Below are 26,808 nucleotides of genomic sequence, written 5' to 3'. Positions count from 1 at the left end.
TTGGTGGTTTGTTCATCTAAGGTTGACATGCCATTAACAGTTTACAAATGGTTGTGTTGTAAAATGTATAATCTGCAAGGGGCAAAATTCTGATGCAACGTTGAACAAATATCCAACAACAACACAAAGCAGTATGTTCTGCACTATGATGTGCTCTTGGGGGTAAGGTAATGAACTCTGGTCTGGCCACAGCAAGTTAGCTTGGTGGTTCTCAGACATTTCAAACAAGGGGACAAGATATTAAAAATAGAGGGATGGGAAGAAAACCAAGATAGAAGATACAGATTGCACCAGGTGGGAGTAATATACATGTGTACAACTTTTTTTAGTTACACCATACAATCTCCTCCAGGACAGTCTTGAAAATTTCAAAATATTTACCATAAGTCTAAAATATTCAATTTTTGTTTTGAATCTCTCTTCCTGAATTCTGGTCATAGCTACGACTGCTGGGAGTGTTGGACGGAGTAGAGGTTTGCTCCCCTTACTCCGGAGTCTAATGATCCGGACCCCTTCTCCCCATCTGAGCACCACTCAACACACACATCACACACAGAAATCAATGGCCAGGCCTCCCCTGGTCCTGCCTTCAGAGCCGGGATAACCATTATGTGCTTCAGGCCGGTTTAAGGCAGCGTTTCAGCTGCTTTGCCGGATTACAGCAGAGCAGATTCCTGGGACATCCCAGAATCCCTGAGGACGGCTTCAGAATCGGTATCCTAACTACGTTAGCGGATCGGAAACCTAACTCTCCATCAGGCAATACGTCAATTATCTGTTCTTACTGATCACCTACATGCACAAAGAAGCAAAAACAAGACAAACCTCAACTTTGTATTGTTTCACAAATAATATTTAAAAATGTATGTTATTAATATTCACCTGAATATTATTCACCTGAATATTCACCTGAATCCAGGCCATTAGGTACCCTTACTGGGTAATGAGGCCGTCTTCGTGGTGTAGACAGTTTGGGCATTCAGTAGGAGAAGACGTATCCGAATCTATCAGGGTGATCCTTCCACTCTATAGCCAACTTGGTCTTGAATACATTTACTGAGCTGCTGTTTACTGTGGCTGATGACAGTTTATTCCAAATTGGGGTTGTTCTTGCAGGGAAGAAGTTAGACCTGGGTCCATTTGATTTTTGGATTAATAAGTTACATAGTCATTTTTGTATGCATGTATTGTTACTACAGGACTGTATTAAGATCTAGACATTGGGATATCGAGTTACAATGAAAACTCTTCATTCATTCATAATACATTCATTCATACATTCATATCCTAATATTCCTATATGGTAGTGTACAATCCATTCCAGGCCAGATGACCCATAATATATACAATCCTTCCTATGTGGAAATCTGCCAATACCAATGGAGCCCTTTAAATTCTTGACCTTAGGCCACACCAATTTAATTTCTTGGTTAACGGATTTTTCTAGAAAAATAATGGAGCGGGCGGGCGAAAAAAAATAAAAACAGGCCTAGGCATCCTATCATGGCCCAAAATGGTACGATAGGAGCCATGAAGTCAACACACCAAGCTGGTTCAAAATTTAAACAATAAATTTTAAAATTTTAATGATACCATTGCATTGAAAGATGGAATAACTGTAACAACTAGGATGAAAAGGACTGTTTTCAACTGTTCAGGGCAAAATATTTTGCAGTTGATTCTGAATTTTTATTTTTATTTGCAAATCAGAAAAAAATGAAGCGGGCGAATCCGTTAACCAAGAAATTAAATTGGTGTGGCCTTAACCTTCTCCCTGCTGCCTAACCCCAGAACCAACACAGATGTGGTGCCAAACGGCTACCTTAGCAGGCTGAGGGTTAAAGTGGCAGCTGTGGTTGCCAGAGTCAACAGCTGTGTAACAAATTCACTTCCTGTTATACATACTTCCCCTGCCGTCCGTGTTTGTGTTGGTAGGAACTCTACTGCAGGGTGACAACCAAAACAAACTGTCTGACACTAACAGTGCGCTAAACAGGGTGTCATAATCTCAACAATAAGCGGTGAGAATACAGTTTTTCACACCTTGTTGCTGAAAGTGATCGGTCTAGTTTTTTTCCCGATCACTGCCTTTCCCCCAGGGCGAGATTATGCGCATGCAAAACAGGACAATCACACAACAAAAGACCCTGACACGTACACAGAGTAACAGGTAGCCGTGAAGGTGTGAAAATATCTCAAGACAATTGAAGAACGAAAACACAACATACCCGCACGTGTGCGTAAGTGTTTTGTTGATATACAGTAGAACGCACGCCCCCCTAACCGAAGCGAAAGTTTGTAAACATTATGGTAATTGACAGTCTGTCAGCGTAACATCGTTCTATATCCCCCCATCACAGTTTCACCCTGTGTCGTCCGAAAAAAAATCAAAGGCCGCCGCCTGGCTGCCCGAAGCGGGCGGGAAGATTGGAGAGATCTCTGGGATTAAATGATGGAATGGGTGTACGTGAACGCCATGCGGGCAGGCGGTAATGGGGCGAGAGGAATCTGGAGTCGGGAATTATTCAGTACGCTTCCCGATGCCTCCCCTGCCAATTTAGACCCAGACATCGCGGCTACACCGGTATCAGCTGCCCGATTTCCGCCGTTTGACAGACATTAGAGGCTACAGACGGAAAGGGATGCCCCTCCCCACTTACATATTCACACGGGAGAACGATTTGAGGGAAAAAGAGGCGAAATCGGGAAATTTTTACCTGCAAATTCGCGGCTCCGCTTCCGCAGGCATCGGAGTTCCGTCCTGCTGACCCCGCATCGTTCCGCGCAGGGGTCAGCGCGCAGGAATGACGTCAAGATTTTACACATTTTTCTCACATTCTAAAAATACTCACCAAAAATATGACATTTTACTCGTTAAAATCTATAGTCTATCTCCGTTTGATATCATTGTCAAGTTTTAATCTATAAAAGTGTAAAAACTGCGTTGATTTCATGAAGGTCACCTGAGGTCATGCGGAAGCGGCAGATTCAAAACTGTCATGGCGGCCGCTGGTTCAACTTTTAATTCCGTGGGTACATTTTCAGCATTTGCCTCACTTGGTTATAAGAACGATTTAATATAGACCTATGGTAGATTGTTAAGATCATTGCGGTTGAATTCCTGATGCATATGTAGTCGTTTTTATAATAATAAGGACCACTTGTGAATATATTGCCCCGGAATATAGGGATTTGACACAAAGGGCTAAGCTGATAAATGTTTGAACAGAGAATAACGGTATTTCTACTTATCTTCATTTCCCTCCAAAGAATCAAATCACAAAAAGCTATCTTACAGAATGTCTTGATGTCTTGATAGCTGTTTAGAGGAGCGTGTGTAGACTCCAGAATCTTGTAGTACAAGTAATACATTTGTGAATCATGGTAGATTAGCCACAGTAGTGGCAATACTTTACAAATTGATACATCAGCAAATTACTGCAAACATGGTTAGCCAGTCATATTTGTTGTACCTGGTATACATGTAGATATATTGTTATAAGACTGTTTAAGCAAGTCCGGCAACAGTTCACCATGGCTAATAGCAGAACTAGTAATTTAGTATGTCTGAGCTCTCTGCAACACTATATGTAGTACTACCAGTACCATTACTAGTACAAATGTATATCTATATGAACCCCACAGGATGAGCTCCAGGACCAGCAGTAAGCCCGGACATGGCGAAGCCTGGTGATGATGATGATGTCATGTCCTCCCTGCTGGCCCGGGTCAGTAAGAAGCTCGGCTGGGACAAGTTCAACTCCTTACAAGACGCCCTGCAGGAGGTAAGGAAGGAACTAAGGAGCTCACAAGGAGCTCACAAGGTTGTATTGTCTTAAACATTTGTGGATGTGACTGAAAATGTTACTCAATTTTGCTAATTATTCTCCTTGTTCTGTGTTTTGTTTATTTGTGTTACTGTATGTATGTCTGTATGTACAGTGTCTATGGACTGGTTCAGCGTACCTGAAAGAAATTATTCTGTTTTCCAGGCAATATATTAAAGGGTCAAGCAGATTTTTTGTTCTTCATGCCTTTCTGGTGTAGATTTATCTTTGTATACTGTGCTTTTTTTTAATGTTTTTTTCCTTTTTCTACATTTATGTACTGTTTCTCAGTATCCCAACTGTTTCACAGGTAGAGGCCAAGACTCCTGACTGGAAGGGTGGCAAGAAGCAGAATTTCTTTAATTCACAAGACGACAAAGAAAACACCTCAGCCAACGTCCCTCCAAACAAGACCAGGTCCTACAGCGAGGGGTTTATTTTACAGCACGGCTCCCGTAAAAATGATTTCTCCAAAACAACCCCCTCTTCTAACAATCGCCATAGCGATAAAACAGGTTTGCTGAAACCAAAAGGCTCGCTTGAATCCCCGTATTTTAGCACCACAGGAACTTCCAAAGTACAAGCTACAAGAAAGACAGGGATGCCTTTGGGAGACAAACTCTGTCTCTCCAACAGTCCTTCCAACTCCTCATCACAGAAAGAACGTTTTATGAAAAAAAGTTCAGATTCAGAAACAGAAGATCCTGTCCCAGCTGTGAAACCAAAGGTTCAGAGTGTGAAGATGACAAGCAGAGCAGAAGGGAAGACGAGAGTCAGTACAGGAGAAGGGAAATCTCAGGGACGTGGAAGTTCGAACCAACTCGGCGGAAAACAAGAAATGGGAAGTCTCATCTTCTCCAGTGGAAGTGAGGCCGACACAGGCAGTTCCAGGTAAGAGTTAGCCTGGGTGCCATCCTCCATAGTTCCTGCAGACTCCATAATGTCACTGGCTGACCACATCAGGGAGTTAGCGGAAACTACAGAGGATGGCACCCAGGCTAGGTAAGTGTTAGCCTGGGTGCCAATATTACTTTGTAGTTCCTGCCGGATCTATAATGTCGCTGGCTACCACATCAGGGAGCCTGGGAAAACTACAGAGGATGGCACCCAGGCTAGGTGAGAGTTAGCTTGGGTGCCATCCTGCATAGTTCCCGCCGACTCCCTGATGTCACTGGCTACCACATCAGGGAGTCAGCGGAAACTATGGAGGAATATTGGCACCCAGGCCAGGTAAGAGTTGCAGGGATGACAACATCTCGGTGACGCAGGATCTCTACAGGACTGGCAAAGTTCCCAGATGTGTTTCAGCAATGATAACCTTTACATTCAGCTGTGTCATGATGTAGGGACATCTACAAAATACTTATCACTTTAATAGTTTGGCATGTGTGCATGACTGTAGATAGGTTTTTTAAATTAATTTTTGAGCTAGACACTGCTACATGTATAGGAGCAATAAATCAACTTTGTTGATACGTATACAACCAACTTGAAGGAGCTTCTTTTTGAACCTCCTTGATACAACATATGGTGTTGGCTAAAATCTAAGATTCTATAAAGAAAATGCCTTTTTTGGGAATAAAGATATGCTAATAATTTTCTCAAGGGTGGGCCATTGCCAGAGACAGCAAAAAAAAAAATTCAAGTTCTATTTGTAGAATTCTGCTTATCCAAGATTTGCTGTTGCTCTTTACTGTTGCTCCTACATAAAGGATGTGCTGAATATGTGGTAATAATAATATGGCTTGTAGAATTCAGGCCATGTCTTCAGACCTGCCCAACAAGTTGTGTCGGAGTCATTTCTATGCAGCACGACATTCCCTGCAGGCTGGAGTCAGAGTGAACGGTTTGTATCCTGCAGTCACGGAGTCATAACGACGGTGGGTGGGAGAGAGAGTCAGAGATAGGGTCCAAACTGGGAGAAATTAAACTCTGCTGGAAGATTTCCCTGCAAAAGAACGATCACTTCCACATCAGCCATGTCCCCAGGCTCTGATGCAGGGTGCTGTAGAAAAGTCAGGGCTCGAAATTTAATTGTTTAAGAATAGGTGCACTGGTGCACCCTACCTAAAAAATTGGGTGCACAAAATTGTTTTGGAGTGCACCATATAGAATAAAATGGGTAGAATGTCAGCAAAAACTTATGAATATGATTCATTTGTAAAGAAAAGTACTACAACAATGATTTTATCATTTTTCTGAAACTTATATGTTAAGAATATGCTGTATACTTCTATACATTTAACATCTTTACATATATAAACCTATAAAAATATTTGGGTGCACCAGTGCATCCACAGAAAAAAATGAGCGCACAGCTCAAAATTTGGGTGCACTAAGGTGCACATGCAGCCAGTATTTCCAGCCCTGTGTTGAAAAGCTCATGCAGTATTCATGCCAGGGTTCAGCCCAGAGACATTCTGGTCGCGCAGTGATTGGTCCACAGCCAGTTCCAGCCTGTTGGGAAGCTGTGGGGGGAATCTGAATCAGACGAACATGACACAGAGCTTAGCGAGCGTGTACACTGGTGTTGATTGGAGAGGGTGTGTTTTTGTTTTTGCTCTGTTTATTCTAATATAATTGTATCCAAACAAATATTAGTAAGGTTAATGACCTAGACCAGATGGATGTCACCAATGGTAACTGGTGCTGTAGCAGACACCCTGTGGTGTTGGATTACATTATGTAGCAAGTGGCAGAGTTGGAGTTGGGCTGGTCACCATATAGAATGTGTTCAAGAAAAACTATAGTCTGTTAGGGTAGACTGGACAGAATTCAATCTAAATGCATAACAAATTCAGCTCTAAAACTTTGCTTTTCCCATTTTTCCTAATACAATATCGTATATTCATCTGGCTGGCTGACAAAGTAGGGACAATACATTGCCAGGGGAGTTTGGCCGCCTTTGTGTTTCATTTGCCCACGCAGTGAAATTGTCACCGGTATATATACCCTTCCCACTGGTAAACTGTCCTGGCAAATATTATTCACAATACCGGTATTCCTGCAGAATGCTATTCTTGTGATCTATTATCCCTTAGGAAGGCCTGGTGGAGGCTAATATAAATCATGTAACCGTTACATCCATATTTACCCCTAGAAGGCCTGGTGGAGGCTAGTACTAGTATTAGTCATGCACACCCATAACCCCTTAGGAAGGCCTGGTGGAGGCTAGCATTAGTCATGTACACCCATAACCCCTTAGGAAGGCCTGGTGGAGGCTAGCATTAGTCATGTACATCCATAACCCCTTAGGAAGGCCTGGTGGAGGCTAGTATTAGTCATGTACACCCATAACCGCTTAGGAAGGCCTGGTAGAGGCTATCATTAGTCATGTACATCCATAACCCCTTAGGAAGGCCTGTTGGAGGCTAGCATTAGTCATGTACATCCATAACCCCTTAGGAAGGCCTGGTGGAGGCTAGTATTAGTCATGTACACCCATAACCCCTTAGGAAGGCCTGTTGGAGGCTAGCATAAGTCATGTACATCCATAACCCCTTAGGAAGGCCTGTTGGAGGCTAGCATTAGTCATGCACACCCATAACCCCTTAGGAAGGCCTGGTGGAGGCTAGCATTAGTCATGTACATCCATAACCCCTTAGGAAGGCCTGTTGGAGGCTAGCATTAGTCATGTACACCCATAACCCCTTAGGAAGGCCTGATGGAGGCTAGCATTAGTCATGTACAGTGTACATCCATAACCCCTTAGAAAGGCCTGTTGGAGGCTAGTATTACTCATGCAAAGACCTTTAAAGACCTTTCCCCATATCTGCATAACCCACCGGAGGTACCAGTACATAAACATGCGGGGAAATCCTCTTGATCCTGATAAATATCGGAGCTGCTGCATGACCTTGCCGGGATAAGAAGGTTAACTGTTGTCGTCCTTAACCCTGGTTAAACCGTGGATGTTACGATCGCCTTTATTACCGAGTCGTTGATCACAGTAATCTCAGGAGTGGAGCGTTCATAACTCTGTATCAAGGCTGAACCAAATCATTTCCCGGGTTCTCAGACATTTTAACCTTCAGCCTGCTAAGGTAGCTGTTTGTCATCACATTTGTCTTTGTTTATGAGGTCAGGTTCCAAGGAGAAGGTTTACTTAATGTGTAGAGTTGTCATTTTAGTGTCATTTGAAAAAAAAAAAAGAAGAACCAGCAAATTGAATTGGTGTGTCCTACATTGTAATATGCCAGAATTTTAAAAGCTTTGGGAACAGGTTCAGAAGTTGACCTGAGCAGATCAAGTTGTCATGCATAGGTAGGAAGCAAAATAAGGAATTTTTGTTCTAAGTGCAAAATGCAAAGCTACTTGATTTTAAACTGAACTGTTAATAATTCTCTCCTGTACAGGGACCAGTCCGGGGTGTTGCCTGTGCTGATCTCCAGTGACAGTGATGAGTTTGAGTCATGTAAGTTTGGGTCGGAATGTCAGAGAACTCAGATACACAAAAAAAAAACAGTTAATCAAATGCATTAGCAGCTAGAGATGTTGAAAACTGTCAGACGTTTCAGTCGCTGACTAAAAGTAGTGTATGCTACCTGAAACATCCGACTAAAATCAGACATTTTAGTCATATTAATTACTGGGATGATGAAAGTAGTGGATCATATTTGAAACATCTGACAGGTTTCCAACTCTATAATCCAGTTTCTTGGGTTTGCTTGCTTGTTTGTTTTATTTATTTATCCAGGAAATAGACCGTCTTCATCGCCTTCTGACATTTTTCAAACAATAATATTCCTGCAGTGTTTAATTAGTCCACATTTTCTGGGTCAGCTGATTAACGACTTCGGGTCAAATGGCACCCAAAATTAATTTTTCTGGGGCAGGGGTCAAACTGTTGGGTCAAGTGGGTACAACGCAATTTCGTACAAGTTGTTATGAAATATGTCACACTTTTTTAGTTTCACACTGGTATTTCTTTAGCCTGGGTGCCATCCATTCTGTATATAACAGGGTCCCTTGCACTCACTAACCTGAAAAAAATGGGTACAAGAATGAATGGCTCCCAGGCAAGTACATTGTATTTCTTTACAGACTGGTACAAATATGAATAAAAACCATGTGCTTGTATCCTCAGTTGTTCAGAAGATGAAAACTCCAACAAGTTCAAGGCCAACCAAGCCTTCAGCAGCCAGGTGAGTCACTGTGCTTTCCTTAAACCTTCTCCATGCTACCATAGCCCACAACCAAAAAACTTTGGTGCCTTAGCATGCTGAAGGTTAATATCAGTAATAGAGTGTGTCATTCAGACAACATAAAAGTGTATGTAACTCTCCGAACAGAAATTTGTGTGAGTTACAGACCCCCAACCATACTAAGGTAGACACTTGGCACCAATTGGTTGTCGGCTTATTGGTGGCATGAAGAGGGTTAAGGACTTTCACTGTAGTTTCCATTGTGTGTGTCATTCAGATAAGAAGACTACTAGTAGGGTGGTTTGGCTGAGACTCTTTTGTAATTAAGTCACAATCTTTGATTTACAAGGCAGACTTCCAGGAGTTTCTAAAGGAGCCTCCCCAAAGACCAGATCGTGAAAGACACAGGACTAATAATATATTACAATACAGTACAGTAATTTGTAAAAGTTAGCAGGATGTAGGGCCTGAACTGTGGACATATGTATATTTAATTATTTATTATATTATTAATATATTACAATACAGTACAGTAATTTTTAAAAGTTAGCAGGATGTTACTAAGGGCCTGAACTGTGGACATCTGCACACTCAGGTGGGTACACTGGTTGTGACAGAAAAGACATATGACACTGCTACTATATTCTAACCTTTCTTTCAGCACCAAGGACATAACATACATTACCGAAACTAGCCAATACATTTCATTGCATTGTAATTGTGACTCTATCTATCAAAATCTATTATCATATAGCCGGGTGACGTTGACCAATCAGAAGGCTCCATTCCACATTCCTCATGACGCCGTAATGTCACAAATAGAGTCAAAATCGGGTATTTATTCATCCCAATCAATACATTAAACAACCCAAATAATCACCCGCATATGACCTCAGGTGACCCAATAGAACACGGCTCTAGTTCTAAAAAATCCAAAAATAACTTACTTTTGTAATGATGCAAACTGTTCCCACACCACACTGCAATATGAACCACCCACTGTGATTTGTCATGAAGCGTGTATTTATAGTATATTGATAAAGGATAAATGACCTGGCATCCACCCAAAACAAATTTTCTGATGAAGACATTTATAAAAACTCACATTTCATTCTCATCTCACTTAAACCTGTAGATGACTTCTTCATTTATTCTGAGTACATATTTTTTTGCTAATCCCTGATTCAAGTTTCAAGTTAATTTATTTCACCAGGGAATACCTCAGATCCATTGATCTGCTTTTCAGATATCCCTGGGCACACATTAAAACATACAATTTCATAAAAATACAAATTGAACCCAACCATATACAAAAACATTACAAACATGTACATATACAACACAGTCACATTATATTATGTGATTTCACTGTCTTCTCCAAAGACACAAATTGCCATAGCCTTTTGGAGAGTATTCCTAGAAATGTATATATAAAGTAAAAGACCCATTATCATACATTAAATCTTACACAACATTTGAGAAGAAAAGCTAGTACTATAAATTATAATATAAACAGACTATATATGTACATTGTATAGCAAGAGAGATTCTGGGAATGTGCCATAAGTGACTCCTAGGGCTGCGTACCTAAGCGTAACATCAGGTACAGGTACAGGTACTGGTACAGAGGTTTAGGTACAGGTCCGGACCTGTACCTGTACCCGAACAATTTGACAAATTAACACGTGTTCTTCACTTTTTCAATCATGACACAGAAACAATAATAAAGTGTTGGAGGGAAGGGAAAATGACTGACCTCTGACCTGATTTGAGTTTGTTGACCAATCACAACCCTGGATCAGCCACACTCTCGCGATGTCTCGTGAGACTGAGGATCTCAAATCAATCGACGGTGTTTACGTCTTTTCCAGTGCTAATTTTTCGTCTTTGTGGTAGGATTTACCTATCTTTAGTCATATACATGGTGTAAACTAGCTATTTCGGTATATACTCGTTACTTCATGATCCGGTATTTTGGACCTGTACCGAAACGATTTTTACGGTATTGGACCGGTACAGTGTACCGGTCCGCAGCCCTAGTGACTCCTTAGCTAGCTTTTCTTGAGTGGTAGTTTCCTATACCCTACGTAGTCATGGAGGGCCTTTCTACATGATCTAATGCTGTTCTGTACCACTGCTATCCTGGGATGTGAGATGTTGTCTCTGTAGGTAACTTTCATCATGTCCAGTGACTGTTCGTAATACCTCATGGCTTTACTGTGGTCACCGACTTTCTCCCAACACAATCCAATGTTGTATAGTGATAAAGCAATGTCAGGATGTGGCGTTGTTTCACCATAGATAGCTTTCCTCATCTTCAGTGACTGTTGGTAATAACTGATAGCTTTCCTCTGATCACCAAGTTTACTCCAACATGCCCCAACGTTGTTTAGTGATGAAGCAATGACAGGATGTGGGGTTGTTTCCCCATAGATAGCTTTCATCATCTTCAGTGACTGTTCATAATAACTGATAGCTTTCCTTTGATCACCAAGCTCATTCCAACAGTTGCCAATGTTGTTTAGTGATCCAGCAATGTCAGGATGTGGCGTTGTTTCACCATAGATAGCTTTCCTCATCTTCAGTGACTGTTCATGATAACTTATAGCTTTCCTCTGATGGCCAAGGTCACTCCAACATGCCCCAATGTTGTTTAGTGATGCAGCAATGTCGGGATGTGGCGTTGTTTCACCATAGATAGCTTTCCTCATCTTCAGTGACTGTTTGTAATAACTGATTGCTTTCCTCTGATCGCCAAGGTGACTCCAACATGTCCCAATGTTGTTTAGTGATGAAGCAATGCCAGGATGTGGGGTTGTTTCCCCATAGATAGCTTTCATCATCTTCAGTGACTGTTCGTGATAACTGATTGCTCTCCTCTCATCACCAAGATCACTCCAACATGTCCCAATATTGTTTAGTGATCCAGCAATGCCAATGTCAGGATGTTGCATTGTTTCACCATAATTAGCTTTTTTCTTCTTCAGTGATTGTTCGTGATAACTGATAGCTTTTCTCTGATCGCCAAGGTCACTCCAACATACCCCAATGTTTTCAAGTAACGCGGCACATGTAGGTCCATCAATAGTATATCCAATGCTAAGTGCCCATTCGTAGAAGCTCTTTGCAGTCTCATACTCACCGCGCCTGTAAGAGGCATTGCCTAATTCATAAAGTATGTTGAACTGTTTTTCCTCGTCACCACCCGAATCTTTCAGAGCTGCCTCCAGGTGACGTATGGATGCGTCTAACTGCAACAGCCGTAGTGCTATTCTGCCTCTTGTTAGAGATGAGGTGTCAAAGATGGCTGTTGGGAATATCTTTGTTGTTGGATTTTTCTTTACAACTGTATCCGCAATGCATCGTTTTAATGGAATAGCTGTATAGTAGTACCTAAACAACATTTTAGAGTCTGGTATGTAGAAAATAGACTCAACGACGGTGTCACCTACATTATGTTTGTCCAGTTCGACTTTTATCTCCGTGAGAGGAGACAGTCTGTCCTTCTGTCCTCTGTTGGCAATGTACGTTCTTAACCGTAGCTCCGCTGAGATGCTGATCAGTACAGTCAAGTGGTGGGCATCTTCGTCACTGATCCGCTGTGTCTTGTGTAACTCTTCTATCATTCCCCACACACTGGGGATTGTGATACCACAGCAAATACTTAACACATCAACGGCCACGCTGGGAAAACGGTAGATTTCTTTCTTCACATTCAGAAGCTGTCCCGTCGGCACAACATTTTTTATTTCGCGAATGTTATCCTTTTCCTTCAGTATTCGCATTGCTAAGAACCGTGACAGAACAGGGGAACAATCTATGCTTTTGTTGATGCTGTCCGTATAATCATCCACCAAAGACTCGTCTCCTGTTAAGTAGGTCACCCGTCTGAGGATGTCTGACAGGTGATAGCCTTCCGCCAGGGCGATGTGCAGATGCTGATATTCCGCCAACTTGGCAGGAGTCTGGATAAGACTAACAGGAGGTTTGCTTTTGGTCTCGTCTCTTCCAAACGGAGTCTTAGAAGCCCATGGCATGAAGCCGTCAAAGGCGAAGCCGCGAGGTGTGACAGAGTCAAAGAACCAGTCTTTCTCTGGGTCTTCTGAGAGAAAGTCGTTGAGTGACGGGATGGCCATGGCTGGGAGTATGGTTTCCCCAAAGTTGATGACTTTGAGATGTAAGTAGTGTGTGAGATTTAGGAAGTACCTCCGTGTATCATCATCATCCTTCCCCTCCTCAATCAGAATGGTGAACTCCAGGTCGGAGTACGGCGTCACCAGTTCTGTGGCCTGTGATCCCAACCCCATGAAAGCGTACTTACAGGGAGGAGGTCCGAGTTTGGCGATGCATTCATCTGTCAATATCTGGATAAACTCTTGTCTTCCAACTGTGATGCTCTTGAACAAGTTCCTGATTGCTTCAGCTCGTTTGGTCTCTACCTCTCTCACGACGGGATCGTCTTCATCATACTGATAAGGGTTGTGTTCCTGATGAATTGTTTCGAGCTGAGATTTTGCACGGGCCCGCAAGTTGTCCAGTTCCTTTCTGTGATCTAACGCGCTGCTATATGGACACGGTTCACAGTCAAGGCTACAGGTGTTTCTAAGAAACTGCCTTTCTGTCTCTTGCAGTTTTGTTACCATGTTTTGTTTGTCTCCATGTGTTCTGGCCATGGAAGCGTTAAACAGAGCTGCCGCCTGTGTGAATTTCCTACCTTCTCCTGTCCGCTTACCTCGCTCGACGTAGACGTCACCCAACCTGCACAGACAGTCGGCTTCTTTAGCCTTGTTGGGTTTATTGTGATCTAAAGGTAGGTAGGAACAAGAAAAAAACATTGGAATTGACTCAGCTTTATATTTGGTTTAGTCAGGTTTGCTTAAATGATACTTGTGTCATAACCCTGGAGCTAAGGTCACTGTACAAAAATAAGAATACAATACATAAGTAGTGGTACAAAACGTCAAATATTAATAGTATGATGAATGTTAGAATCATTCAATTATATTTTACGATAGAGGAAAGTACAAAACGTAGGTTCTTTGAATTGTCATGATCATTTAGCAAATCTTTCTACTTCGTAAGTTAAACATTTGATCTGCTGTAACTGCAACTACATTCACTGAGACCAGATTAATCACAATATTAAGATGGTGTATGCTTGAAAAGTGTATTACAAACCGTGAACCAGCTTCAGGGCGGCTGCTAGGTTCTGCTCTGCTGCGTTCAGGTCTCCGTTTCTCACGTCACGGTCTGCCGTCTGGATGTATCTGCGGTAGGAGCTGAACAACGGAACAGGTTTTTAAACAAAAGTATTTTAGGCCATACTAATTTAATTTGTTGGTTGTCAGATTTTTTCAAAAAAATATGAAGCGACAGGGCGAAAAAAAATAAAAATAAAAACAGGTCTAGGCATCCTATCATAGGCTTAAATGCTATGGAATGAGCCATGAAGTCAACACAAAAGGCTGGGTTAAAATTTAAACATTGAATTTTGAACTTTTAATCAAACCACTGCAATGATAGATGGGAAAACAGTGTAACTAGGAAGAAAAGGACTTTCCTCAACTGTTGGGGACAAAACATGACAATTTTTCAGTTGATTCAGGACCAGAATCAATTTTTTTTTTTGCAAATCAGAAAAAAACGAAGAGGCGAATCCGAGAACCAACAAATTAAATTGGTGTGGCCTTACAATGGCGACAACTGCACTACAAAAGTGTTTTTTTACAACATTTTTAGTATAATGCCAAGTATCCATTATTACTACAAATATTATGAATATGTACAATATGTACAACGTTTAACCAACATTGTATGTCATGTAACTTGTGTAATACACGATCTGGCCAGATTTTGTAACGTTGCCTTGTGATTATTAGCATAATCCCTTTTACAAAACTTAACAGGTTTGACATTATGCCACATTTCTTCAAAACCTGTCCCAAATTCAGAGTTACTTGGATCTGAAACAATGAACAACCCATAGTACATTAGCAAAGGAAACAGAGGCACTTACATGTCGCCGTCAACTTGACTGGTGGTTCCGTCGCTAGAGGGCGCAGCTGAGAAGGCAGAGAAGTGGCCCTTCCGTCCTCTCACGTCTTGTTGTTGCGCACGAGTTGGCCACTATGAGAACCGATAGGATTATAGTTTTTATGAAGTACTGATTAATAGGGAATCAAGTGCAAGGAAGTAACATGGTCACTATGTTGCATACATGTACATGTAGATGTTGACCTCTACAAAACCATATATGAGGTGATTGACAGGCGGGCAATCGTGTTATTTGGCGATGTTCAAAGGTAAAACTAAAAGACCTGATGTGACCCCTGGAAGGCCAACTCATTTTACACACCATTAACTAAAAGGACGTACCTAGTGATCATATTTTCCCTTAGTCAAAGCCTATCCACAGACCCAAAGAAACATAAATATTCACAGCTTCTTGAAAAATTCTGTCCTCAAAGACGCGGACTTTACTGAATTTGTCAGCCAAAGCAAGAAATAACAATAAGGACTGCATATATCATAGTGCTGAAGCTGAGATCAGCCTTTAACTCATTATGCTACCCATGTTCCTTTATTCCCCAAATACATGATGCTGCTTTAAGTTCACTCACCTTGTTTCTTGTGGTGATGTCTTGCCTGATTTTTGCGGTGTGCAGTAAGCGGTGAACAATGACAACTGTTCCATGAACGTTGTGACACCGCGCCAGTGCCCTGTTGTACAGAGCAGTAGCTCTGGTCAAGTTTCTAGTGTCTCCAGTTTCTGTTCCTCTTTTCAGGTACACGTCACCCAGACTCTTGATTGCTTCTGTTTCTAACATGCTGTTGTCATTTACTATTGCCTCTACCATCACCTGTGCGTATCCAACCAGCAAAGAGTCTGTGTTACCTCCGGTAGCCCGTCTCTTGTCCGGGGCTTGAAACTTTGCCGCTACCTTTGCAGGTGTCGTCGTCTCCTTGTCTTCAGTTGGCTGTTTCTTACCCTGTGACGACACCCCTTGTAAAAGCCTCTCCGTGTAGTGGTAGCGATGTTCTATACCATCTGCCTGTTCTTCATGGTAACACCGTACCTTAGCAGTCAGATAAAGCGCCAAGGCTGTGTTGAACTTCCCCACGTCCTTCCCGAGTCTTCCCTTCTCCACGTTCACGTCGCCCAGAGTTTTGAGCAGCTCCACTTCCGCCAGCCTGTCCGTGTCGGCCATGGCGTCCACCAGGGCACGGAGGTAGCCTGTCTCCGCCCGGGCTAGTCCGTACCTCCTGCCCTTCTCGTCTGCCTCACGGAGTTTCTCACACACCCGCAACATGGCGCCTTTCTGCCACAAAACTGTCTCTAAAACCCCTTGTCTTTATGGGTTCCAGTCTCTGTGGTTGCTTTATACGCCTGACTTGAACAGGCGCAGGTTTCACAATGCTTGTGTCAACATATTGCGTCGTCTGTCAATGCAGAGGTCAGAGGTCGAATACACAAAGGCTTTGGAAATACCTGTAAACATATCAGGTAACCTGCCTAAGATCACTAATAAGTGCTCAGCTCTCTGGCCACATCTGTAGTTTTATGCTTAGTGTTTTCTGCCCCTAAAGTTGAAATGTGGTTGTATCATGTTTCACCATTTGAATTGTAGTCATGTATGGTGTTGAGTGTGTTTTGTGTAACCCTAGAAACAATGACAACATGTCATGGTCTGTGGTCCCCTGTACCAGGGTCCCCACTTGGTATTTATGTGTTCCAGTGGTTCAGTGCTACTTAGCTAGTAGGTCAATGCCAGGTGATATCCCTACTTAAAGACTGCCTCAAACTGGTCACCAGCCTGGAAGTTTAGCCCGTCTTTGTGATTTGGCCTGCCTGGGACTGGTTCCACCTGTTTCCCCAGCAAGACAAAGCATGCCAACATTCCAGGCGGCAACACACAACACATCATATCTGGTCTGGGGCCAAATCCATCCAATCTGATGGCGACCTTGCCTCCATGTCAGACAAGGTCACCTAGGAAGGGTAATCAGGACCTGGTGATCAGAACATGTCCTCTGAACGTACTGTTTCAGCTTTATCAATTTCTGGGACAAACATGAACATGAACATGAACATACAGGCATGTTTTTACATGATGATTGTGTATACAGTCACAGTGCATGTAGTGGCCTGAATGGGGCTCAAAAAGATAGCATCAGGAAAGAAACAATCAGGGCACATTGATCTGGGCATCTTTGAAAACTTTTGTGAAAACTGGAACATGGGAGTTCTCACATTCGCAATTGCCTTAAGAGAAAATAGGAATCAAAAACATCATGATTAGAATACGTCCTCTCAACATCCAGTTTAGTCAGAATGATTGACGGGTCATCTTTGCAAACTTCTGGTACAAACTGGAACATTCTTTCAACAACCTGAAAAGATTGAAAATAAAAGAAGTATTAAGAGAAATGAAAAATTAAGCCAAAAGGTCTTGATCACAGAATGTCTACTAAACGTTCAACACACCAGCAATGTAAATTGGCTGACCCATAAATTTACTTCGTATGAAATCAGAAGTTGTTTGAAATGAAGGTTTGATACATTTTCCAATATCAAGTTTCTGTTCAAGTCTGCAAAGTTGGTTTTACACAATTGTCACACTTTCAATTTTTCCTTCCACCCTTCCCACAGTTTGGGTGACTTTATCGTGGACTCAGACGATGACAGCGATGATGATGATGATGTGTTTGGCCCCGCCCCGCTGCATCTCTCCCAACCCGTCGTCATAGCAACATCATCTTCTGATGAGGACGAGTTTCAGAAGGGCATCATCTCTCGCTTCCGCAGCCCTAAACCTGCCTCAGGTACTTGTTTATTTGTTTATTTGTTTATTAGAATTCACCACAAGTACAAACATACATGTACAAGTGGAAGGGAGGACAAAACAGGTGTATTGACACCTTTACAAGTTGTCCTCCCAAATATACCAATATAACAATATAAATACAGTGCAATACAAATTACAGAGTGGAGCAATTGTTGACATGAAATACAAATTCCTGCAATAACATACAATATTCATAAAAATTCATTAAAAGGTACTGTTAAGTCCCAGGAAAAAATGTTGTGTTAAGCTTTCCTGTTTACCTACCGATCCTTTTTTATGTGGACACCTGCAAGGGACATAAATTTGTCCAGCTGATCAGTTTTATAACATTGACATTGTAAATGAAAGTGTCCTCATGCAAGTTTTACTTTGTTAAACTGTATTTTATATTAGTTGGATCACTAGAGATCACCAAAGTCTTGAAAAAAAGAAAGAAAATTAAAGATAATCCCTACCCACCGACCCTAATTTTTTCAGGACTGAAACAAGAAACACGACTACATTTTTTGTCCTAGGCCTAATCACAATTTTCCTCCCATCTTGTCCTGTTGCTGAATTTTTATTAGCAAATGTTTGAGACCAAATAAATTACTTGTCCAGGCCTTAGTGCTGTGCTTGTAATGGTTATGTGTGAGGCATGGCCTGGAATCGCAGTGTCAAATGTGACTTGTTAGTACATCATGCTCATTTGCACCACTAAGACATTTATATTCTCATTTGAGTGCACTGCACTTCTGAACCATGTTTTGATGTGGATACAAATTGTGGGGTTCCACTTTCTCTTGATTCTGTTCCTACCAGAAAAGGCATTAAGGCTGTCGTTTGTCTTCACTAGAACACATTAAACTCTTCAGCCGGCTTCTATGAACCATAAAGTAGAGTGAAGAATCGTCTTTTTCCATCAAGACCCAACGGAAATGATGCTTGTAACTGACAAATTTTCTACGCGTTCCACAATTTGTCTTCTCCTTAGGATCGTCTGAGAGGGTTGCAAGATTGTAAGACTGTTGAGAAGTGAACTTTTGTTGGCAACTGAACTTTTCTTGTGAAAACTTTCCTAGTTGACTGTATATTACCTTCCCAGAAGGAAAACATATTAATGTTCTTGCTCTGCTACCTCTTCTGATCCAAACAAATAAGGTCAGTGACCTGGACCAGACAGCTGTCACCATGGTAACCTGTTGTGTTGGATTACATTATGTAGCAAGTGGAAGGACAGAGGTGGAGGGGCTGGCCACTGTATATGAATGTGTTTGAGTAAGAATAAATGGAGCAGTAGTTTGTTAGGCTACACTATGTGCAGGTGAACATGATGTATTTGCTTTGCAAATGTTGCCTTAACCAGTTTTCCACTGTTTTTTTTAACCCTCCAGGCCTAAGGAGACCAAAGAAAGCCGGCTCCAGCAGGAAGGCTTCTCGTGTGCTGAGCAGCTCTTCTAGTGATGATGATGATCTACCCAGACTCCCCTCCTGGAGGAACAACACCCCCCTCAGGACAAATAATACCCCCCAGAGGAAAGAGAACACCCCCCAGAAGAAAGAAAACACCCCCTTCAGAAAGGACAACACCCCCCTGCGGAAACAGGTGCTGCAGAAGAGCTTCCTGACACCACAGGTGCCTCCAGGTAAGGGGGATCTTATGTTGGAAATCTCTGTGATAAAATCGACATATAGGTTTGAAAAAAGTTACTGCAATGACCGAGTGGGTAGAGTGTTTGTGTTGCATTCGGTAGGTTGTTAGTTTGATTCCTGGCTGATTTTAGTATTACCAAAGACTTTAAAGATGGAGGATGCTGATTTCTTTGCTTAGCACTCAGAATTTGGGAAAGAGCCTGGGAGTTGAACACACAATACTGCTGTAATGATTGCACAACTGTGTGGCCCAGGGGCTATTGAACTGAAGAACTCCCAGGTCTCCCCAATGTTATGTCAGACATTTCTGTGACGTCACGGCGGCTTGATTAACGACAGTCGTTCCCTTTATCACCACCCCAGAGGATTAGAGTTGTGAGGTCGGCTAAGCCGTTAATCCGGCCTGTAAATTTGGGTGATGCATCGTGTCAATAACGCTGGAAGTGGCTGTCATTAGACATTCAATACAGAGGAGTAGATGGTGTTTTCAGCATCAGGGACAGGGAAAGTGTTTTCAACAACAAATTGTTGGTAAGGGACATGGAATATGTTTTTGGGGGTGGGGGCAGGTTTGAGGAAGTTGACAGAGGAAGTTTTTAGAGGACAGTGAAAGTTATTTCAGGGACAGGGAAAGTTCTTTTCCATGTCCCACTAGGTTACAGGAAACTGACCCTGTCCAAAGTCTCCCCAGTCCAGGGGAATGGATTAAGGAAAGTGTTTTCAGCACCAGGGACAAGGAAAATGTTTTCAGGAACAGAGAAAGTTTTTAGGAGCTAGGGAAAGTTGTTTCAGTACCAGGGACAAGTTTTATGTATTTACTTCTGCCATCTTTTCCATGTTTTACCCAGGTTATAAGAAACCCACCCTGTCTGTGCCCAAAGTGTCCACAGTTAGAACACAGTCCACCTCAGCCACAGACAAGACACCAGCTGCTGCCAGGCGTAACTCAGAGCCGACATGTTTCCTATCCTCCCTCTCCACCCCGGCACGCGGGAAGGCTCCTTCCTCGCCGTACGTCTCAGACTTCAAGAAACACCGGGAGGAGCTGGTCAAGAAACTCTTCAAGCTGTACAACCAGACGGTCTTCGATAACAAGGTGGGTGTGTTCAGCTTTCGGATGGATGGATGGATGGATGGATGGATGGATGGATGGATGGATGGATGGATGGATGGATGGATGGATGGATGGATGGATGGGTGGATGGATGGATGGATGAATTGATGAATGAATAAATGAATAAATGAATGGATGGACGAGTGTGCTAAAGGTTAACCTTCTCCCTGCTGCCTTACCCTGTAACCCATATAGAGAACATAGCCAAATATCGACATCAATATTGTAAGGGTTAATAACCGTCTGTTTCTCCCTCACAGCTTCCCCCCGACATGAGCGTGACGTGGAACAACAAGATGCGGAAGACGGCCGGTTTCTGCTACACCGGCCGCAGCAAGCTCAACCGGACGCAGCTGGTCGCGAGGATCGAGCTGTCAGACAAAGTCTGTGACTCTGCAGGTACCTGTCAATCAATCAATCAATCAATCAATCACTATCATGAAAGTTCATCTGTGTTGGTGGTTACATGTTTGAAGTTAAAACTTTTGATCCAACAAAAGAAGTTCTCTCACTAAGAGCTTTCGACCAGTCACTCTGGTCTTCCTCTGTAGACTGACCCAGTGAGGCTTGTCATGTGGCTTCTTTGAAGTGTGATACTATTTGACAAGCCTCACTGGGTCAGTCTACTGAAGAAGACCAGAGTGACTGGTCGAAAGCTCTAGGTGAGAGAACTTCTTTGTGTTGGATCAAAAGTTTTAACTCTAAACAATCATTCAATCAATCATTCAGATAGGCATGCGTTGTCCAATGGTTAGCAACCCAGCTTCTGGACCGAGAGGTTGGAAGTTTGAATCCCGGCTGTTGTCGCTCACCCGACATGCACGCTACTGGAAAAGGGTCGCAGTCCCTAGGATAGGACGTTAAGCTCTGGTCCACTGTACATTGTGCTTGTCGAAATGTCAGTTAGGGAAAATTTCCCCTTCATCTATACTCTAACAACTAAGGGTGACAAGTTGCCATGTCATCAAGAAATTATGTCACAAAGACGGGAAACAAACGATCAACGCATCAGTAATATATCACAGTCACCTATATTTAGAAACAGGCGCAAGCTGCATTTCTCAGTTCCATCCAACTTTCTCCAATGGAAAGTTGAAAGATTGATGCACAATCATGAAGAAATTATTTTACAATGGCAGGAACGGTGCAATAACAATCAATATCAATCAATACAGCATCAATACATCACAGCCATAACTGGGTCAGGGTTCAGGGTGACACATTTACGACCAGGCAGAGCCATAACTCACACGGATCGGCAGGAAAACCACTCCGGCTCAAATTACCTCCTGTCAGCGCTCAGCCCGCTTTTCTCACCTTCCCCAGCTGTGCTGGGGCCACTCCAGGTCTGTTGGTCGGTTCTTGATTTTTTATGTTTACCTTCGCAGAAGGAAAATATACTGTTAATGCTTTCTTCCTCCTTCTTCTCCAAACAAATAAAGTCAATGACCTGGACCAGACGGCTGTCACCATGGTAACTGGTGCTGTAGCATACACCATGTGGTGTTGGGTTACATTTTGTAGCAAGACAGAGTTGGAGGGACTGGTCACCATATATTATACATGGATGTGTTTGAATAACAATAAACAGAGTTAATATTTAGTAACAATAGACAGAGTTAGTATTGCTAGAAGTTGGTTTTAGTTCATGAGTTTTACCATGTGAGGTCAATGACCTTCTGTTCAGGTAACTATGGTTACACCGGAACACAATTTTAGGGATTTTTCAGCTCAAGTTTTCATCCCAGCCCTTTGTTGTCAACTTGGCCTGTTCTCCACTTACTACATAGATTATAACTCTGAACAGTTGGAGAACAAAGGAAGTAAGCTGATCTGATGTGCTGGCTGTGTGCTTGTAGTATTACAGTGTCGTGCAAATCAAAATCACTTTATGTAATAAATCAGAATCACAGGTCGTGACACCGGAAAGTGATCAGAATCAGGAGTTGGGAAAAACTCCATCAGAGCCTTATCTGTTGTCTGTTGTCTGTCAGACTGTCTGTAATCAGGCAGGGAACAATTAAGTTCTCCACATCATCAGCTAATCTGGAGAAATGGCTTCCTACGTGTCTGTCTGGGGCTCAAACGTCTGTCTGTCGTTCAAAAAAAAATGTCATGGTCTGAGGAAAATGGACATTCAAGGAATTCAGTCTTCACAATGGTGGGAAATGCAGGGAGGGGGGGGCAAAAGATACACTGTGATCAAGCTGGGAATAATTAACACTTCATGATCAGTTTATCTGGAGAAACAGCTTCGTAGGTGTCTGTCTGGGGCTCAAACTACATGTACTTTAATTTCTTTTTTAATTCTGAGGAAAATGGACATGTCCACAAAATTTAGTCTTCATGGAGGCCCGGCGAAATACATGATTTATTTTATGTTTTTATTTACAGGTTTGGCTGTTCAACCTTCACAGCCAGTGCAACCCAACTAGCCAGTGGCTATTACAAAGACAAGACATGACAAAACAAAACAAGATGTCTTAAAACATTATTCTATCTAAATAAAACAAGATGTCTTAAAACATTATTCTATCTAAATAAAACTTTCTAGGAACTAAATGATTTGATAACCGTGAACATAAAAGTACAGTGACAAAATCAGGAATTACGGTAACTGCACATGACTAATTACATTATTCAATTCAGAAAAACTTTCTAGGAGCTAAATGATTTGATAACCGTAAATCCTAACATAAAAAGTACATGGAAAAAAATCAGGAATTACAGTACCTGCACATGACTTATGCGAGCTGCTGGGAAAACACTAAATCATGATGACTCATTAGATTCAGATTTAACGGTCGTCCCAGAATTGGAGACAGTCGAGAATTTTATAGCATCTCCTGTCACTTTGACCCAATTCACACTGAAAAAAAATTGAACTGATTTGACCATCAAATGGTATCAGAATTCATCAAACCGATTCAATTTTTGTAATGTGAGCGCTCCAAATCGATTAAACCTTGTCCTAAACGATTCACCACCAAACCACCTGAGTTTTTGATACAGAGCAATTGTGAATGAAAACCTGGTCAGGCCTAGGAAAAATAAATGTTGTGTTTCCTGTTTCAGTCCTGAAAACATAAGTGTAGGTAGGTAGGGATTTTCTTGTTGTTTTTTTTAGACTTTGGTGATCTCTAGCGATCCAACTCATGATACAGTACAGTTTAACAAATATGAAAGTGAAACTTGCATGAGGAAACTTACGTTTTCAACACTCAGGTGTCAGATCCTGGAGCTAGAAAAGGTCAATCAGCTCAAAAAATTCATATCCACACAAAAAAATTGTTAGGTCATTTTTTTCTGGGCTTGGTCAAGAAACAGGAAACACAACATTTTTTCCCTAGGCCTTAGAATGAGGTCACAGTGTTGATGCCTTCACCATCGCAGCCCAAATCAGTCGGGAGCCATTCCTGCTTCAGAACCTGATGGAAAAACAGTTCAGTTTGACCCCAGGTGTGACATCTGGAGCCGTCCATCTTCGTATATCAGTAGAAATTGGTGTGTAGGTCTGAATCTGATGTAGGGAGGACCATCAGTGATGTGGATCATCCTGCAGATAGAAGCATCTCTCTCTGTCCTGATTCACTCACAGCAAATTAATGGTGAACAATCATAGCAGCTTGTCTTTTTATATCTGCAGGCCACACCAAGGCAATTTCATCTCTCCAGGAGTTTTCCAGAAAGTTGGAGGGGCAGATGAAACTGTGATACTTGAACCTTTAGCACACTGAAGAAGCTGTTTGGTCAGTAACTGTAAGGATGGCATTTTCAGCACCAATGACAGGGATGGTGCTTAGTGCTGCTGTTTTCATTTCAGGGACTGGAATTTTCGGCTACCAAGCAGTCTGAGTTAGGAGGGTGAAGTCTGCCATCTCTTATTCCCATGTTTATGCGTTGTTTATTGTTATTTATTTGTTATTGTTTATTGTTGTTAAGAGCGAGTGCGGGACACCCTGATCCATGAGATGTGCCATGCTGCCACCTGGGTGCTGAACAGTGTTGTTATTATTTATTTGTTATTGTTTATTTGTTATTATTTATTTGTTCTTGTTTAGAGCGAGTGCGGGACACCCTGATCCATGAGATGTGCCATGCTGCCACCTGGGTGCTGAACGGAGTGAAGGATGGACATGGACGCTACTGGCAGTTTTGGTAGGTACTGCAGCAAATTTCAAACCTGCTTTTCATGATATACTTGGTAGTGCTACGTAGTGGAAGATGTATTGTAGGTTACATGTACTATATACAGTTTCTGTGGGATAACACTGGCGGAAAAAAATGGAAAATTTTTAACAAATACAGTAATATGGACGTACATATAAAGGAAGTTTGTTCCTGTTTTTTTTATACACTTTCAACCTTCTCTCTATTCAAGTACATTGTACATGTACTGTTTGTAGTTTGTAGTAGCATGCATAGTACAGCGGTAAGTGGTCTTGCTCTGGACCAAAAGTTTGAATCCAGGCTCCTGTCAAGCTTTGTCTCTAGAAGAAGTGAAGTGCACATATACAGTACTGTCATTGCACTCTGCTGATTTATATGACACCTCAGGCAATAGTAACAACTAATAAGAGAATGACTTGTGAATCAATAGTTTGATTTTCCATTCATGAACATCCCACATACACAGCTATGGTGCTCTTCCCACAATGGTCTGATCATTACAAATTTAATACACATGGTATTATGGACATCACAGGAGTTTGTATTTGTGTATTTCAGGGCCAGGAAAGCGAACCAGACACACCCGAGCCTCCCTGTGATCACCCGCTGTCACACCTATGCCATCAACACCAAGTTCACGTACCAGTGCACCGAGTGTGGGTACAGGTCAGTAACACATCAGCACACGCACACACACATCAACACACATCATCAAACATCTACACACATACATGTCAACACACACGCACACACTGAGCAACACACATCAGCACATAACAGCACACATAACACCAACAACATCTACATACATCCGTAACACATAACAGCACATATCAACACAAGTTCATGTACCAGTGCAAAGAGTGTGGGTACAGGTCAGTAACACAAATTACACAATAAACAGAGCAGTTAGTTTGTCAGGCTATTCCATGTACAAGTTAATGGCTTTGCAAATATTACCTTTCTAGTTTGAAGGGAAACAGTGTTTTTGCTCTGTTTCTTCTTCTCAAATGACCTGGACTAGACGGCTGTCACCATGGTAACTAACATTGTAGCAGACAGCCTGTGGTGCATGCCCTTTTACATTATAGCAGAACAGAGTTGGAGAGGCTACTGGCCATTCATATGATTGCTAAGAGTAAGAATAAACAGAGCAGTACTTTTTTATGCTTGACCAGGTGAAGGCAAACATTATGTTTTGAGGGCTTTGCAAATGTCACATTAGTTTTTAGATTTGTAACTGTTTTATTCCCTTCTTCCCCCTGCCCCAGACTCGGTCGCCACTCCAAGTCCCTTGACCTTGACCGTCAGGTGTGCGGTTACTGCCGCGGGCGGTTCCAGCTGGTCAACAAGGACGGCACGCCGGCCAAGACGCGAGCGCCGAGCAAGTTCGCGCTCTTCGTGAAGGAACGCTACGGGACGCTGAAGCGGGAAAACGCAGGCGCCGCGCACAAGGAGGTCATGAGGCTGCTGAGTGCAGAGTTCGCAGCGAAAAACAGAATATCATCATCATGAAATTTAAAAGGGATAAAATAGATGAAGTGAGGATAGAAGAATTGCTATTTCTTTTCTTTCTTTTTAGATTTCTGTCTGTTGAGTGCAGAGTTTGCTGCAAAGAATAGAATATCATCATCAGGAAAAGAGGATTAAGGAATAATAATTTTATTTCTGTTTTTCTTTTTAGGCTTAGAGATTTCTGTGTGTTACAGCAAATCTTGAAACATTTGTGGTGGTTTTATTTTCTGTTAACCTGTAAATTCATTGTTTTCAAAATTCTTGAAATACCTGCACTCAAATCAGTCTGCTGGCTGCTTCCTGTTGTTTGTTGGTCCATTAAATGATATTATAGACAGAGTAGTACCAATAAGTGTAACTTTATGATCAAGGGGATTTCTCAGGGCACAGATCTATTGTGACTGGAGTTTGGACATTTTATAGGATGATTTGAATAAAGATTATTTTTTGCATTCTGCAAGATTCTGGTGATGTGTTTTCATTTTATGACTCTCCCTGGAAACCCAGAAATAGGAAATTGTTGAATAGACAAATTTCTATCAATAAGACCAACACAGTTT

General features: G+C 42.1%; 1 protein-coding gene and 1 pseudogene across 1 annotated transcript in view; one reads left to right on the top strand and one right to left on the bottom strand.

Moving 5' to 3' along the window:
- LOC109487263 (amyloid beta A4 precursor protein-binding family B member 2-like) overlaps nt 1-2,791 on the bottom strand; it is a 121,567-nt gene extending 118,776 nt beyond the window's left edge. Inside the window, exon 1 of the mRNA XM_019791242.1 lies at nt 2,718-2,791. The gene's annotated coding sequence lies outside the window, so the exon portion shown is untranslated. The remainder of the gene's footprint in view (nt 1-2,717) is intronic.
- Nucleotides 2,792-3,669: 878 nt separating this feature from the next.
- On the top strand, nt 3,670-26,713 carry LOC109487254 (annotated as a pseudogene).
- The last annotated feature ends 95 nt before the right edge of the window (nt 26,714-26,808 follow it).

The sequence above is a fragment of the Branchiostoma belcheri genome, unplaced genomic scaffold (assembly GCF_001625305.1).
Source record: "Branchiostoma belcheri isolate BF01 breed outbred unplaced genomic scaffold, Haploidv18h27 scaffold87, whole genome shotgun sequence".
NCBI lineage: Eukaryota > Metazoa > Chordata > Leptocardii > Amphioxiformes > Branchiostomatidae > Branchiostoma > Branchiostoma belcheri.
Note: the sequence above shows the minus strand (reverse complement) of the source record. Positions and strands in the feature narration are given on the sequence as shown.